The sequence below is a fragment of the Hemitrygon akajei genome, unplaced genomic scaffold, assembly GCF_048418815.1.
Source record: "Hemitrygon akajei unplaced genomic scaffold, sHemAka1.3 Scf000241, whole genome shotgun sequence".
Lineage (NCBI taxonomy): Eukaryota > Metazoa > Chordata > Chondrichthyes > Myliobatiformes > Dasyatidae > Hemitrygon > Hemitrygon akajei.
Genome location: NW_027332121.1, coordinates 63216 through 79549, shown reverse-complemented (window position 1 = coordinate 79549; position 16334 = coordinate 63216).

Genomic DNA, 16334 nt, shown 5'->3' with positions numbered 1-16334 from the left:
TCTTTGTCGACTTGCATTGGGGTTGAGTATAGACTTGTCTCATTGAGGCGAGGTAAGGACGGTAGTGTAAAGTAAACCTGGTTGACAACGATATTGAACACCTCGTCAAGAAGAAGAAAGAAAGATATTTGACGGTCAGGAAGAAATGATCAGGCAGGGCTGTGGAATGTCACAATGTAGCCTGGACGGAAACGAACAATGAACTTAGAAAGGGACATGAGGCGTCCTTGGAAAGTCGCATTAAGGTACGAGAAGAACAGGAGGGTGACGAGACAGAGGGTGGGAGAGCTGAGAGATAAAATGGTAAGCATTCGTCTGAAGTGCAAGGAAGCAGTGAAGGTCCTTAATGATACTTTGCACATATACTCAACAGTGAGCGGGACCTTGATTAATGCGGATTAAGCGTAACAAAACACAGATATACCGACGGTAACAATTATGCGCTGAAAACTTATAAAACATTAAAATAATCATTCGCCTTTGCTAGAAGGGAGATACATTGTTGAAAGCGGGCGAAGATATTGCTGCGAATTGGGGCATGATATTTGTGGTCTCACTATCCACAGAAGTAGTACCGGAGGATTGGAGGGTGGCAAATGTTTTTTTCTTTGTTCTAAGAATTCCTGGAGGATTGTCCTGAGAGTTACCGGCCAATGAGTCTTCCGTGAGTTGTTGGCAAGCTATTGGAGAAGATTTTTAAGGAGGAAATTTTTGAGTATCTCTAGAAACGTATTCTGGTTGGGGATAGGCAGCGTGGTTTTGTAATGGATGGTCATCATTTATGCCCATGACTGATTTCTTTGAAATTGAAAAAAAAAATACTGCTTAAGTCCGAAGTCGATGTGGGATGTATTAACTCTGTAAGGTGTTTGACCGGGCTAGGCATGGTAGGCACGTTCAGAAAGTTAGACGGTATTCCATCTAGGGAAACCTGGTTTTGTAGACTCAGAATTAGCAAATTGGCAGATTAGATAGTAATGGGAGGGAATTCTGCCTGGAGGGCAGGGACCAGCGATGTTCCGCAAGAGGGTATAAAGTTTAGTACAGTTTACTAGTTTATCTCGACTCTGTTGTTACAGTGCTCTGAGAGGCAGACTGTAATCTGACCATCCTGCAGCACTTGGATAATTTACTGATGTCAGCAAAATGGTGAATTTCAGGATGGAACCGCACGTTATACTGTATAATCTGCACACCCGTTACATAGAACAGGGCGGATGCTACAATAACATCGAAACAACCTTTTCCAATGGAGGCCCCAAAGTCGACATTTAGCAGCATCTTGTGGTGCTATCCAAATATATCGGATGATACAGTATAACGTGCAGTTGCATTCTGAGATTCAGCGTTTATCTAAGTGCTGCAGGATGGTCAAATTAAAGTCTGACCAGGCAAGTGAACCAGCATTCCAACATGCCAAAATCAAATTCCTAATTCGAGTACAAATGCATTTATCCTAATACCAATTTCCCTTTGAATACTGGGTTTATCATACATGGATACCTTTTTACCACGATTCTACCTGGCCGGTGTGAAATCGGCGACTCCCTCTGAAATCAATAACAAGGTAGACAAGTAAAAGAACACAATATAAATACACAGGTACATGCAAAACAAAGTCCAAGCATGCACTTTTCTACGTTCAAAACCGTTGTAGATTACTGGCGCATACAGAATAAACAGTTAAATACCAGAGTGTAATCCCTTATCAGATATTCCAAGGACCAGAGGAAAGAAAGATCGGGGTGGTTGCGGCCCACATACACTAACACTTCATGTAATTTCGGAAAGACCCTCTCTCTGAAATTCAGCTCAGTACCTGGAAATGCATTTCACTCAACGAACCAGACTTTTACAGACAGTCATATCCTGTGATGAAACAGAGGATTAATTCAAACATCCTGTCAATACAAACCTAACAAAGACACGACTGCTTTCCGTTCATTTACGACCGAATTACCTCTCCTTGTTTTTCAAGGGAACCCGCAAACGTCCTGTCCTCGTGCAATATTTTACAATCTCAATGCATTCACATTATAAACTTTTGCAGAACACGTCGTACTATTAAGTGTTGAACAGTTTACAACTAAGCAATAATTAGAATCATTCAAACATTTAAGAAATCCTTCCGAGTTTCAAGCATATGGACGCTGGAGGCTATGTATCGTCTCAAGTTGATACTCAACAATTTAAAACATGCAGTCATCGCGTCACCGAATCCCCAGCGGCTTCCACGTTTTCTGGCCTCTAAATTCCGCTCAAACATAGGATGTAATTTAAATGAAAGTTTTGCTGTATAGAATCATGTTTAGTAATCCCCATAACCACCGCTGAATGAATAGATATTTAACAGGGTACTGGTCTCGGCTGAAACGTCGACAGCGCTTCTCCCTATAGATGCTGCATGGCCTGCCGCGTTCCACCAGCATTTTGTGTGTGTTACTGGGAACATTTGCCTACCAAATGCTGTCCGGAACTATCGCCTTTATCACCTAATTAAAGGTATATTACTTTAGTGTGTGTCCTCCCTCATATACTCACGCCTGCACTTACTTATTCACACGCGAACACTTTGTACTGAGTCTCCATGCTGAATACTCCATACTCCATACTGAGTCTCCACTCCGTGGGTGTAATGACAGACCGATGAAACATTACCATGGATTTTCTATGTTGTCAGTGCTGCGACACACTAAAGTTCTGAACGAAATTTATGTGACTTCTCGCTCCAAAATGTCTCGATGTAATGTTGATTAATTAAGCGCTTGGAACACCATTCATGGATCTGACGTAAATGTGGTCAGGTGCTTGGCGCTTGTCTGGTTTGCACGTCTAGCGGTATCCTCTGTTAATACCTAGAAGTAACTTAACGGATTATTTAATTCTTCACTTGCTCACCTATCCATGTATTTTCGCACAGTCCAGTGTGGAGAATGTAATTCTGAGACTTTAAAAGGCAGCTAAGTCTTCCGGCACAAAAGCTTCTGGGTGAGGCAGAAAGGATGCAGTGCATGGTATATTCTGCTTTCAGATTCCTGCCTCTGTCTCCTTCCGTTGCGACTTTCTCACTGGTCGCATGTGGGGAAGGGGATGGAAGAAGGTAGCATAGCCCTGTTTGGGTACTGGCAGGAGATGTTTGGAAGTGGGCTGCCTATCATAGTCATAACCATGAGGAATTGCACCACTCCTGATTTAAATCAGTATACATTGCACTCAATCCTTCCACATCGCTACAAGCTGATCTGCCTCTTATCACTCACTCTTCTTTCACAAACCATCAAAGACTGACTCAAATGCATTATTTTCTCGCTCCTCGCACCCGCCCTCCTCGTAAATATGTTGCCCTCTCCTTAGTGTGGACAGCTTCTCTTCAAGAAGAGTCTCCACATCATGGAAAACATTATTGCTTCTTATAATCGGTCCCGCTGCACTTCAGTTTGCTGCCGCCATTCTACCCAATTCTCAATTAAGCATCCTTTCTCTCTGGTTTCGTTTACCCTCCTTGCCTCACATTGTCCCATAGGTAATCATCCAAATTTTTATCACATCTTCTTTATTTTCCTGCATTCACCATGACCAGTGGAGTCTCCACTCTGAGACTTTGCGTTACCCTCTTCTCAATTACAAAACAGGCAAGTTCTGAGTTTGATGTTATAGGTACAGGGGACTTTTATTTCCCAAGTATTGAGTGAGAGAACCAAGTGGCTAATGGATTACAGGGAAGTGAGTTCATTATGTTATTGAATTGCTGTTTTTTTGACGTGGTATATTAATGCACCGATAAGAGGGGAGGTCTTTTTAGATTTGAAATTCTGTAACAATTCAGGATAGAATTTTGAGTGCAGAAGTTGATAAACCTTTCCAATCTCTGGAAACTTTCGCCTCAGTAGAGAATTCCTGGGTTATATGTCATAGGGGTCTGTCAAGTGTATTTAAAATTTGAGAGGAATGTCCAATAATGAATGAGGATGGAGAGAGGTGAGCAAGACAGTTCGTTGGTCAACTTGGTTGAAACTGGTTCAAGCGACAATCAGACACTGAGGTCAATCGACCTGTCGTAGAAAGTGCTTGGACTAAGTGGAACAATCGAGACAAAGTAGACGGCGAGAAAGAATGTATAGTAGAGACACCAATTAATAATTTTCGCCGGTATTCATATTCGAAAAGGGGTTTGCAGTGGCGGATTCAAAAAGGCAAGGTAAAATTCTGCTGCGACTCACCAGAAATGTAGCCGATATCCTAATGGAATTAAATGAGAATAACTGCGGGGCTGAGTGAGGCTTGTGGACTGAAAGAGGAGAGAATACTTGGTCCAAGGTTATGACATTTTGGGGGACAATTCTGGATGCTAGATGATAACAGGTGCTGCAGAAGAGGCCCCAGCACTGAACAAGAACAGAACACTGTGGCTCAGAGAGACACGAATATCAGCCAAAGATAGGCAGCCATTTTTTGCAGGAAAGGCTATGGTCTAAATTAGTTTTCCCGACGTGTTATTATGAAGAGCACCGTGATCGGGTGGGAAATGTGTATTTACCCCTCAGAGGGAGAGGGGTCAGAGATCGGAAACAAGATCCACGGATGTGGAGGCAGAGTTAAGATGCCACTAAACGACTCCTTCGCACGCATCTTCGGAAACAGCTCTCCTACCATCTGTCATGTTTTCATTTTTCCTTTTCAGGGTTCTTTCGAAGACCTTGACCTGGAGTTACTGGCTGACTTCGGTTCTTTGCGGGAATGGGACTGGAGTGTCAGAACTGTCCGGTATCCGATATGCCAAGGGTTCGGCCTGAAAGTCTCGGCCGCACTTGGAAGCCTGAGATCTCGGGGCTCTGGAGATGGCCGGGTCGAGGGTCGGTGTCACGGCAGGAGACCCGTGTGTCACCGGTGAGGCCGGAAACACTTTTACTGTGGGCCAGAAGACCTGAGAGCTTTACTGTCTTCGGGCACGGATCTCGGTTGCTGTTATGTCTCCCACTCGCCGTGAAAATGGGAGAGAGCTCGCTCTCCCTTATTAGGGGGAGAGAAAACCTCTGGTTTGTCGAATGCCGGATGTAACGAGAAGTCTTTGGGGTAACTGCAAGTCTGTGTCTTTGCTGTTGCCTTCCACACATTTGTGCTCGGTGGTGGTTTTGACGCATTTTGCCGGGATTGTTGCTCGCTGCCGCACTCGGGGAGAGGGGAGCTGGGGAGGGGGTATTTGGAGTTCTCACGTTTAACCATCATTCACTCTTTGAGGCACTTCTCTGTTTTCGTGGATGTTTGAGAAGGAAATACGTTTCAGGATGTATATTGCATACAATTCTTTGAATTGAATTGGACCTTTCAACCTATAAACCTTTCAGCACCTAGCGAAGCTAAGCAGCCTCACAGTATGTCACAAGTATCTGGATAGGGAGACAACGACCAATCCTGATCAAATTCTGGTAAACGAATTCAGATTACCTCAAAAAAAGCTGCCCCACTACTTTGTAACTGTCATGGTCCGGTCCGTGAAATTCGCGTTCCGGCTCACAGCACGGTCCGTGGACTCCAGACTCCGCATCTTCCGGCTGTCCCTTGTCTCATTTGGGCTTAATCATAGGCACCTGATTCTCGTCTTGTAGCCGGGAATTTAAGTGGCCCTGGGTTCGAGGCTGGTGGATGTTTCTTCTTGTCAGTATCCTGTCCTTTTCTCTGTGGGGTTTCTGTCGTCAGTATCCTGTCCTTGCCTCTGTGTGGGTTTCATGCCGTCGGTATCCTGTCCTCGCCTCGGTGGGGTAAGTCAGGCCGTCCTTGCCGTTACCCTGAGGCTGGACTGTTCCCTTCCTTCCCTAGGCTTGAAGCCCTGCCCTGCAAACTGTGCCTGGAGCCTTGCTTCGCCTCGCTTTGTCTTGCCTTAATAATATGATTATTAAGGGATTGGACACGCTGGAGGCAGGAAGCATGTTCCCGCTGATGGGTGAGTCCAGAACTAGAGGCCACAGTTTAAGAATAAGGGGTAGCCATTTTGAACTGAGAGGTGGAAAAACTTTTTCACCCAGAGAGTGGTGGATATGTGGAATGCTCTGCTCCAGAAGGCAATGGAGGCCAAGTCTCTGGATACATTCAAGAGAGAGTTAGATAGAGCTCTTATAGATAGCGGGGTCAAGGGACATGGGGAGAGGGCAGGAACGGGGTACTGATTGAGTATGATCAGCCATGATCACAGTGAATGGTGGTGCTGGCTAGAAGGGTCGAATGGCCCGCACCTATTGTCTATTGCCTCTGCCTGGAGCCTTTCCACGCTTAGCCTTGCCTCTGCCTGGAACTTTGCCTCGCCTTGCCTGTGTCTGGAGCCCCGCCCTGTTTGGAACTGTCTCATTAAGTCCACGCCTCCGCTAGGTAGGTCCGGCCATTTCGCCGCTACCTAGCGTTGGGACCTGTTTCGTTGTTTTCTGTGTTCTGTGTAATGTGTCCCGGCCCTAATGTGTACCCAAGGAGGGGTCCCGGCTTGGTGTTCCATGTTCCTGTCTCCCCTTCGGCTCAGTGTTCTGCGTTCCTGTTCTTCCCTGATCAAGGCTCTGCGTTCCTGTCTCGCGCTCGACCCAGGCTCTGCGTTCCTGTCTCTCCCTCGACCCAGGCTCTGCGCTCCTGTCTCTCCCTCGGCCCAGGCTCTGCGTTCCTGTCTCTCCCTCGACCAAGTCAAGGCTTCGGAGTCTCGTCCAGTCCCAGTCACGTCCAAGATCCTTGTCCTGTCCAAGCCACAGCTTTGTATTCTCGTCTTGTCCATGTGCCTCGCCCAGCCCAGGAGTACCTTGCCCAGCCCGGTGCTGGGGTTCCCTCGTCCTGTGCTGGGGTCCCCTCGTCCTGTTCATGAGTCTCACGTCCAGTCCTGTTGCCTCTCCTCGTCCTGTATAACCTCGTCTTGTCCTCGCCTGGTTCTGTAGTCCGAGCCCGAGTCAAGACCCAGGTTCTGGGTCCTTGTCCAGTCTCTGGCTCGGAGACCAAGCCCAGGCTCCTGGTTCCCAGTTCTATGTCCTGGTTCCGCTATCCTCGTTATTCCTAGCCCAAAGTAGCAGAGTGTGTAGAAAGTGAAACCCCGTTAACCCTAACCCACGTGATTGAGTCAAGGGTGCAAGTGTGCCAATTTTCAACATGGAGATGACATGGCGGTGAAAGATCAATTAGACCATGGAACTTTATGAGAAATACTGGCCGTTATTTAAGATTATATGGTACCGGGGCAGGAAGGGGTCATGGGCATCATCAGAGTAACAACGAAAGATAATTCAGCCGGAATAAGAGAAAAACAGCAGTGTGTTCCCTATCGTTGTGACGTGTCTAGTTGGAAGATGAGATGCCGTTCTCCTCATTTGTGTTATGCCTACGATGGCAGTGGAGAAGGCCCCAGACAGAGGAAAGAAGTCCGAATACCAGTGGATTAAGCATTAAATTGTGATGAGCTCAGAAACAACCATGCTCGCAGTCCGAGCAAATCCAGGTTGTGTTTTATTTTCCAATGTAGTGGAGACATCATTGTGAACCCTGAAAGTGCAGTAGGCTCGGTCGGCAGGGCACAGCCCTAACAAGCTAATTAAGGTCTGAGACCTTGGTCAAAGTTATCTCAGCGCTCAAATCTCTTGCGGTGCCCAAACTTTTGAATGGTGCTCCTTTCCTATTTTTCACTGTAAAATTGTACAAAACAAAAATAATATACTAAACTTGCTTAAAATGTTGAAAAAAAAGTTTCATCTTTAACTTTATGACTTCTGGAGATCATTTCAACTTCTCTTCACTTAAATATTCACAGTAACATAAATTTTGACCAGTGGTGCCCCAGACGTTTGTAAGCCACTGTATGTCGTTAATATTGGTTTAGCTTCTGTGTGTAACACCCCCTGGTCCTCCGCTTCAAGGAGAGAATGACAGATTCTCCGCTGATATCGGAAATGTTCTGTTCGGCAATTTCCTGGTGAAACACTTGTGCAGCGGCTCCACAGCAATCACGTCCATCACTCACGGGGAGCAGAAAATCAGACTACTATTATATATTATTGCATCATGACTTTTCCCGTCCGTGACGGCATCTGTTCAGAACGTGTTGGATGCCCCATTGTAAATCTGCTTCCATACCTTTATTGATGTTTGGACTTCCATTTCTTTCTTCGTGTCCACATCAGCACTCCCGAGAGCCCCGTCACTCTTTGTGAATTTCCCAATCATACTCACCCATGGAAGGTAAACTCGTACATCAATATTGACCCCTGTCTGCCCTTCGCTGACTAGCTGACAAAATGACAAATTTAATCCCACAACCGACGACCCATTGGATATTTATTGGAACGGGTATCTAGAGAGAGTGAAGGACTCTACTCATGAGCCATTCTGTTCAGACCATTCAATACATAAGTAAATCGAGGCGGCATATCAGGAGCATAAAAAACAGAATAAACAATGTTGTGTTGTGTTTACAATGGAAGTGTCAAATAGGCAAATGCCATTGTCTACAACACTATCAACAACGCTAGCAATTTAGCACATCTGCCAAACAATTATTGTTACAAATGTAATGAATGCAGGTGCTATGTCGGTTTAAACATATACACAGATTCGAGGGTCATGTGTACGGCGGTTGAATTACTTTGCTTCATATCGGTGCGAGCATTGGTGGCCGCTGGTTTACTACACGAAAGACTGCATGTATATCAATTGTATTCACATATAAAACGCTGAGGGTATCTCCGCAGGTCAGGCAGCATCTATATGGAAATGAACAAACAGACGACGTTTCGGGCCAAGACTCTTCATCAGGGGGTAGAAAGGAAGGAGGAAGATGGCAGAATAAGAACCTCTTGGGGAGAGGGAAGGACAAGCTAGAAGGGGATGGGTGAGGCCGAAGTGGGGAAAGGAAGGAGGGGAAAACACCGGAACTCAACGGAAATCGATGTTCTTGCCATGAGATTGCAGGCTACCTGGACGGAATTTGAGGTGTAGCACATCCGGCTTGAGAGTAGCCTCATTGTGGCACGAGAGGAAGCCACGGGTCGACATATCGGACCGTGAACGGGGATCGGAAAGAAAATGGTTTGCCACTGGGAAATCTCGCTTCTGTTGATGGAGGTGAGGAGCGACGAAGTGTTAATTAATTTGAAGAAAGGTCTTGGGCAGAAAGGTCAACAGATTAATCATTTCCAAAGATGCTGCCTAACCTGTTGAGTTCCTCCAGCGTTTTGTGCGTGTTGCAGTGAATTTGACTAAACGTTTACATGCATTCAATATCTCCGTGAGCCTGGATATGATATTAGTTTAAGGTTCTTCACTATGTCCAGGAACGTACAAATATCTTGTTCTTTATTTTATATTTCTATTGCAAGATCTATAACCGAGACAATTCCCAGAGTGAAACAGAGCAGCCCATTGAGAGTATAACATTGGTCTATGGTGACAAAGTCCATGGATCCTCGGAATGGACAAGATCAACAATAACAATCATAGAACCGAGAGGTGAGCCTGAGATTGTTTCACAATAACATTCACTGACTTCCCCAATCGTCATTTCTTCATCTTTGAGATGTTGCAATTTCGTGTCAACCTATCCATACCTCATCACAACTGTGATTTTTATTGAATGGCATCATCGTTATTTATTCCCCAGCTGTTGGAAGACACGTCAGCCTTGTGTAGAACTGAAGAGTCAGTGTGCTGCAGCGAGTATAAATGAATGACCGTGGAGATTCATCAGCTCAGAGTTTCTTGGGCGAGATCGCGGGCAGCTGGAAGACAGACTGAATCTCACGCAGCATGCTTGAAACGTTTTACCGTGTGAGAAAGATATATTACATGATCATCGCCATTATTGGTGTTTCTGGTAAGAACATAGGTGAACAAATGTTTGCAGTTCAGTGTGCGCGCTCTTTGAACTCCTTCAGTTAGTGACCGAGTTGTGAGGCCGGTGTATCAGTGAGTGCGGTGCAGACATTGCGAAGAAACTCTGTGTTCGTTCAGAAATTCCCTTGCAATTTAATCTGTGCCCTCGGATAAAATCCAACTGGCCGTTGCAATGGACGCAGAGTGGAAGATCTGGGAGATGGAATCATGGAAGGGAAGTTTCATTTATCAGCGTGAAGCCGCCGTCGAAGTTAACTCCGACAATCCTGCGCACTCGGCACCTTTACGGCCGACTTGCTGTTATCCGTATTAAAAGCGAAACTCGCTTTAAGTTCAAATTGGAGCGTATTGCGCTGTATTCTAAGGATTTGCTGAGAGTTGAAGGGGATGCGGGAAGCGGATCACCGGTGTGATTCAGGGGAGAACGGGAGAAATCACTTGTGAATTTGACTCCGTATCATCGTGAGGAGGTTCTAACATTAGAATAAGTGTCTGTCTGCATTTTAGTCAACCTGATTTGTTTTTCTCCGCGCCTTATTATTCATGAAGTGAAGAGGGGTTTCCTTTAGAGGTCAGTCTGGTTCAGGATATGCGATACTCCGCTCTGGAACCATACGCTTCGAAGCATTTAGAATAATGCTGCAGTAATTCGGAGTAACCCCTAAAAGTGGCAAATATTTTGAAGTGTCTATATTGTCTTTCCTTTGGAAGTCGGATGGCTTAAGCACGAACGTGTGAAATAGCTGAACACTCAGAGGGTCGGCAAAATCTTTCAAAGTGAAAATTGAAGTTTTCTGGTTGTGTGCCTTGCATTGCGTACAGGAAACAGTGGCCGAGAGTAGTTGGAGACTTTAGAAGAGAAAAGCCATGCTGGTCCCCTGTGGACGCTTGACCATCCAGAGTCGAGGAGGGGACAGACGGACAGACAGACAAACTTTGTTGATCCCGAGGGAAATAAGACTAAGTCATGCGAACGGGTGAAACACCTTTGTTTTGATATTTGTGAATTGACAGAGGAGGGGGGGAGCGCGGCCTCGCGGTATGGGGAGACTGACATAGCATAGGTGACGAGAACACAGCGATCTCCATCGTGACAAAGTTGCTGAGGCGTCCAGGCTTTGTATCTCATTCGAAACCGCGATGCTGGGAGATTTATATTGATTTCTCCAAACCGCCCTCACTGATCAGCTATTAAACACGGACAAACACTACTCCTCTCCCTGAAACGAATATCGGACCCTATCGCATAGAATGCACTCGACTGAGGCATTCGGGTCTCCTGCTCTACGACTCTGAATCCTCCAGAAATGAGTTACCTGCAAAGTTTCATTGTTCTCAGTTACCCGCTTATTTCTGCCCTGCGACATAGAGAGCGAGGAAACAGCTATTAACATTTTTTTTGCTGCTCCCCCAGTGAATTTAGTGGCAATCGTGATCCTGTCCCGGGGCAAATGCGGCATCTCCACCTGCACCACTCGCTACCTGGTGGCCATGGCAACGGCGGACCTTCTTACCATCATCTTTGAACTCATATTGTGGCGGGTCAGTTATTATTACTTCCCCGGAACTTTCCTGGACATCACCCCGGTGTGCAGTGCGATCTCCGCCCTGGGAGAGGCATCAACAGACTGTTCTGTCTGGTTCACCGTCACTTTCACCTTTGATCGTTTTGTCGCCATCTGTTGTCAGAAGCGGAAAGCAAAGTATTGCACCGGGAAAACTGCGGCTTTGGTTCTGACAATAACTGGAGTTCTGTTCTGTGTTAAAAATGTGCCCATCTTCTTCATATATCACTCTGTCAAAGTGATTGACAATATACCCTGGGACTGTATTATAAAGCCGGGCTACTATACGGATCCCGGGTGGGTGGGATATGACTGGCTTTCTACCGTTCTAACGCCATTACTCCCGTTCGTGTTAATATTACTGTTCAACGCTCTGACAGTCAGACACATTTTAGTGACGAGTCGCGTCCGTAAGGGGCTGAGGGGTCAGAGTAAGACGGAGAACCGCAGTGACCCGGAGATGGAGAGCAGGAGGAGGTCTGTGATCTTACTTCTCACCATCTCAGGGAGCTTCATCATCCTGTGGTCGGTGTATGTTGCCGAATTCCTTTATTACACGATTTCCGGATTGGATCAGAATAATTACAATGATTCAGAATATATATTTGGACACTCCGGAGATATGTTACTGGTGTTAAGTTGCTGCACAAACACGTTTATTTATGGGGTAACTCAGTCCAAGTTCAGAGAGCAGTTCATCAGCGCAGCGAAATATCCGCTCACGTCAGTTATTCAACTAATTAATAAACTAAATATTTGAGATCTTCTCAGAGGCTGTCGCAGTGTTTTCCATTTGGACACAACAGAAATGGCGGTCATCAGGAAACGTGGGTGAGGCGAGGATAAACTTGGTTTAGAGCCCGATAGAGACACAGCTCGGAAACAGATCCTTCAGCCCCCGCAGCCCGCGATCTCCATCTCCTTTCACCCTACCTTTCAATTGTTTACCTTCTCACGATATGCCCTCTCTCCTTTCCCCCACACCCCATTTCCACGATGAATCCCGCACTCTAGTGCGATTGTTCATTGGTCGGGTGACCTGAAAGCCGTTCCTTCTCAGTAACAGAGAGGAAACGGATTTCTTCGGGAAAATATTGCAATCACAAGGATAACTGGCGGAATTCACACTGAGTGCTCGGAGAGCTGGTTCTCCCTGGTTCCTGCTCGGTTTGAGTAGGCAGCGTTACAAGTTAATTTAGATGATTACAGCCAACATCGGCACTTTCTTCAATGCGCTATGAGCAGACTGCATTCACTTTTACAGACCTCTTAACTTCAACTCAAATGAGTTGGTATCAAATTTATGATAGTTTTGCCTGCAAAAGGAATATCTCCCCAAGGTCCAATTATTATCTGCAGAAAGTCTGTTTCTCAAGGTAGCTTCCACGACATAGAACATAGAATAGTACAGCACAATGCAAGCCCTTCGGCCAACAATGTTGTGCTGACCCTCAAACCCTGCCTCACATATAAACCCGCACCTTAAATTACTCCATATGCCTGTCTAGTAGTCTCTTAAACTTCACTAGTGTATCTGCCTCCACCACTGACACAGGCAGTGCATTCCACGCACCAACCACTCTCTGAGTGAAAAGCCTTCCTCTAAAATCCCCCTTGAACTTCCCTCCCCTTAACTTAAAGCCATGTCCTCTTATACTGAGCAGTGGTGCCCTGGGGAAGAGGCGCTGGCTGTCCACTCTGTCTATTCCTCTTAATATCTTGTACACCTCTATCATGTCTCCTGTCATCCTCCTTCTCTCCAAAGAGTAAAGCCCTAGCTCCCTCGTTGTGAGGTAGGCGCCGTAATTTCTCATTTCTTTGTTTTTTTGTAATATATATATAAAGGAGCTAACAAAGAATTTGAACGAACACCGACTCTAGATGCGGTCCGTAGCCACTTTAGTAATATTTTAGGCGAAGGCACATTTATGCACATCTTATGCACATTTAGCATGAGGTGACGATCAAATCGACAGTACACAGGAGCGGGATTCGGCACAACTTAGCTATCTCCTGGAATTTCGGTTCGATACTTTTTGATAAGGAAGGCACAAAGATCTCTTCCAATGTCGCAACATTCTGTGTTCTTCTTTCCCATAAAATTAACCTGCTCACTGTGCCAGAATCAGTGATGAAATCAGGACCCCCAGCGCTGTGTTTTCATCCCTGCACATTGTAACTTGTAACTCCGGTCTGATGGAGACAGAAACCCTGCCCCCTGCACATGTGATCACATAACCCCTGCTTCCGACATTTCAAACCGCCTCAATATGGGTTTCTGATTCTGCGTGGTTATGGTATATTAAGACCGCTCTCAGACCTGACAAACCATGTTTTCCCACATCGGGTTCCACCTGTTAGCGTGTCCTCTTTCCTCCACCTCCAGGGAAGCTGCATCTACACGCAAACTCCTCACTTGCAAAGGTTGCTTATACCCTTGACGCAGGAAACCACATCAACGTCACTTTCCCGATACCGTGTCCGAATTGCTCATCTCCGGGTATCTTCCCTGCCCACTCTCCTCCTCAACAATCCTCTCTTCACAGTAACGATCTGTGAGATTATAAATATAACAACCAAAACGATCTATTACACAGATTCCGTACCGCTCCACTACTGATCAGTAAAAACTCTCTGCCCTCAGACCCTTCACTTTTCCCAACTCCAAATCCAGTTTTCAGACCCAGATATGCCCGCAGATCCGAATCTACTGCATGCTCATTTAAGACCGTAAGACATAGGAACACAATAAGGCCATTTAGCCCATCGAGCCTACTCTGACATTCCATCGTGGCTGATCTAGGACCCCGCATACAGTTGACCTCCTCATATCACTTGGTGCCCTGACTGATCAGAAAGCAATCAGCTTCCACCTTAAATATAGACGCGGACTTGGCCTGCAACTCAGGAGCCCAGATGATTTTGCTCTATGGCTAAAATAAATCCTCCTTACCTCTATTCTAAAGGGGGTCTCCCCTCATTTCTGAGGCTTTGCCCTCTAGTTTTGGAAAAGTCCATCAGAGGGAAATCTTCCCCACATCCACCCTATCTAGTTCTTTCAACATCCGGTAGATTTTAATGATATCCCCACGCATTCTTCGAGATTTCAGTGAGTACGTGCCTATATCTGCCAGCTGCTCATCATATGTTAGCTCCTTCATTCCTCGGGAAGCTCGCCCTGACCCTCCCCATTGACAACACATCCTTTCTGAAATATGGTGACAAAAACGATTGACAATGCTCCACGTGCCTCCTAAATAGCGACTTCTAAATGCTCATCAATATTATGCTTTCTTTCATATTATGCTTGCTTTCATATTATGTACTCCTCGAAATAAATAGAACATTTGATTTGCCTTCCTTACCACAGACTCAACCTGTAAGTTTACCGTGTGGGAGTCTTGCTGGGTGGACGGGTCAGTCGTGCAGAGGAAGCCATGCGATTGCAGGAGGACTCATAAGTCCCGTTGCGCTTATGACGTTTGAACTTTCTCCCCATTTAGATAATAGTCTGCACTATTGTTCCTTTTACCAAAATGCATTCTCATATATTTCCCAACACTGTATTCCAACTGCCAATTGTTTGCCCATTCTTCCAATTTTTTAAAGTCCTTCTGCAATCGCATTGCACGACTTACCATTCCACATATCTTCATATCATCCGCAAACTTTACCACAAAGCCATCATCTTTGAAAAACAACCTGAATAACAGTGGTCCCAATGCTGACCCCCTGAAGAGCACCTCTACTTGCCGACAGACAACCAGAAAAGGCCCTTGTATTCTCACCAGCTGCCTCCTGCCTGTCACCTTTTCCGCTATCCACACCGGCACCTTTCCTGTAACACCATATCTTCTTCTTCTTCTTCTTCTTCTTCTTCTTCTTCTTCTTCTTCTTCTTCTTCTTCTTCTTCTTCTTCTTCTTCTTCTTCTTCTTCTTCTTCTTCTTCTTCTTCTTCTCCCTCATCTGTGGCAGCTTATCAAACGCGTTGTGAAATGACATCCACTGCCTCTCCTTTGTCCACCCTGCTAGTTACTTCCTCGAAGAAGGCTAACAGTTTTCTCAGGCAAGATTTCCCATGAGAGAAACCATACTGCCTTTGACTTATTTTATCATTAGTCACCAAGTACCTCTAATCCTCATACTTAATAATAGATTCCAACAGTTTCCCCACCTTTGTGGCTCTCGAGCCAATAATTTCCTTTCTTTTGCCTTCCTCCCTTCTTAAAGAGTCGAGTGACATTTGCAATCTTCCAGTTGTCCGCAGCCGTGCCAGAATCAAGTGATTGTTCTAAGATCATGCTTCGGTTTGGTTTCCGGATTCAACCTATCAGCAACCTACCTCAGAACTCCGGAATGGAGGTCACCTGGCCCTGGTGTCTTATCTACATTCAAACCTTTGAGTTTGTCTCGCAGGTTCTCCTTTGTAATTGAAAAGCGCTCGCTCTTGCTTCCAGACGCTCGCGGAACTCTGGCACACTGCTAGTATATTCGACTGTGAAGACAGATGCAAAGTTCCCATTACGTTCATCTACCATTTCTCAGTCCCCTACTACCTCCTCACGAGGATCGTTTTCCACTACCAACTCTCACATCCCTTTTACTCTTTATATAACTGGAAAAACAGCTTGGTATCCTGCTTTATATTATTGACCAGTTTATCCTCATATGTCATCTTTACCTTTATTATAGCTTTTTAGTTGCCTTCTGTTGTATTTTAGAAGTTTCGAAATTATCCAGTTTCTTACTTTAGATGCGGTTTCTATGCACCCTTTAACTTTGTCAGACACGGTTGCCGGTCACCGCCTTTGAAAACCTCTTCTTCTGTTTGGTATATCTATCTTGAGCCTTGTGAACTATTCCCAGAAACTTCAGCCTCCTCTGCACTGACGTTATCCCTGCTGTTCCCTTTCAATCCAC